This window comes from Chinchilla lanigera, unplaced genomic scaffold (genome assembly GCF_000276665.1).
Source record: "Chinchilla lanigera isolate Chin_1 unplaced genomic scaffold, ChiLan1.0 scaffold00017, whole genome shotgun sequence".
NCBI lineage: Eukaryota > Metazoa > Chordata > Mammalia > Rodentia > Chinchillidae > Chinchilla > Chinchilla lanigera.
Genome location: NW_004955418.1, coordinates 1842666 through 1844028, shown reverse-complemented (window position 1 = coordinate 1844028; position 1363 = coordinate 1842666).

Here is a 1363-nt window from a genome sequence, read left to right as displayed (position 1 = left end):
GAGAACATGAGAATACAGACTATGCCCGAAGACTCAGAGGTCTAGTTGACCAGGGTCATGAGAGTGGTTCAGAAGCTGGAAACCAGGAGGACCTTGTGCAATACCTGGGGAGACCTCCTAGAAGCCATTCTTCCCCTGACAGTACCGGCGGCGGTGGAGGAGTGTGTGGAGTTCCAGAGAGGTCTGCACTGAGATTCATGCTGCCTGTGCTGACAGTTGGGGAGAGGACACTAAGTGGTTGTGGAGTCCCAACATGATGGGAGGCTAGAGAAAAAAAACTACAAAAAATGGCTTTTGCCCCAGATGGCTCACTTGAGATGTTTGTAAGAATTGCTTCCTTAGTATTCTATAGCTGTGACGAGGAGGCGGCCAAGGAGAGAAAACAAAGAGACTGAGAAAAAGCAGCTGCTTTCACGGCAGCACTAAGAGAAACAGACCCTAAATCTGATTCTTGGGGCCCCAAGAAGAACTTGACGACTACATTCATGTGCTACTACTGTTAAAAGCCAGGCCACCTCAAGAAGAACTGTCCTAAGAAGCCTTCTGGGCCATGCCCTGAATGCAAATGTGACCACTGGAGATCGGTCTTCCCTCTGAAGCAGAGGCCCCAGAGCTCAGATCCATCCTACCAGTTAGTCCAACAGGAATGAGGGGTCCCAGGGCATACTCTGCCCTCTTTCACTGGCCAGACTGTCATCTCCATGGAGGAGCCCTGGGTAATCATGACTATGGAGGAACAAGAAAACAGCCTGTTGCTAGACACAGGTGCAAGTCTCTCAGTCCTTCTTTTCAAACCTGGCCTTCCTTCCAGCTGTCACACCTCAGTGAAAGGAGTCACTGGTGAGGAGGTAATATGTTATTTTTCACAACCCTTAGGCTGTAACTACTTGTTAGATCTTTCTTACGTATCTCTGTCTTCCTGAGAAACCACTTTGAAGATACCACTATGTATCACAGCAGCCATTGATATTTTCCTACTAATCTCTCCATAACTCTGTAATGTTTATATTGTTCCTATGCTATTTTGTACATGGATGTATGTTTATTATTATGTGTTTCCTACAACAACCACTGAGAATAATCAATGATTATTCAGTTGGTCACTCATGTATAGCTCTATTTATTTTCTTTAGAAGCCACTTTGAATATACCAAAGTATAGTACAGCAACTATTGATAATCTCCTACCACTTTTGTCTGTAACTCACTATTATTTGTCTATTTGTTTTCCTAAGAAACTATCTTGTAGATAGCAATATGTAAAACAACAACCATTGATAATTTCCTACCACTCTGTCTGTAATTTGGTAAGCCCCCACTATTACTATGTTATCCTTCTTTTACTCTTTAAAATTAAAAAAAAA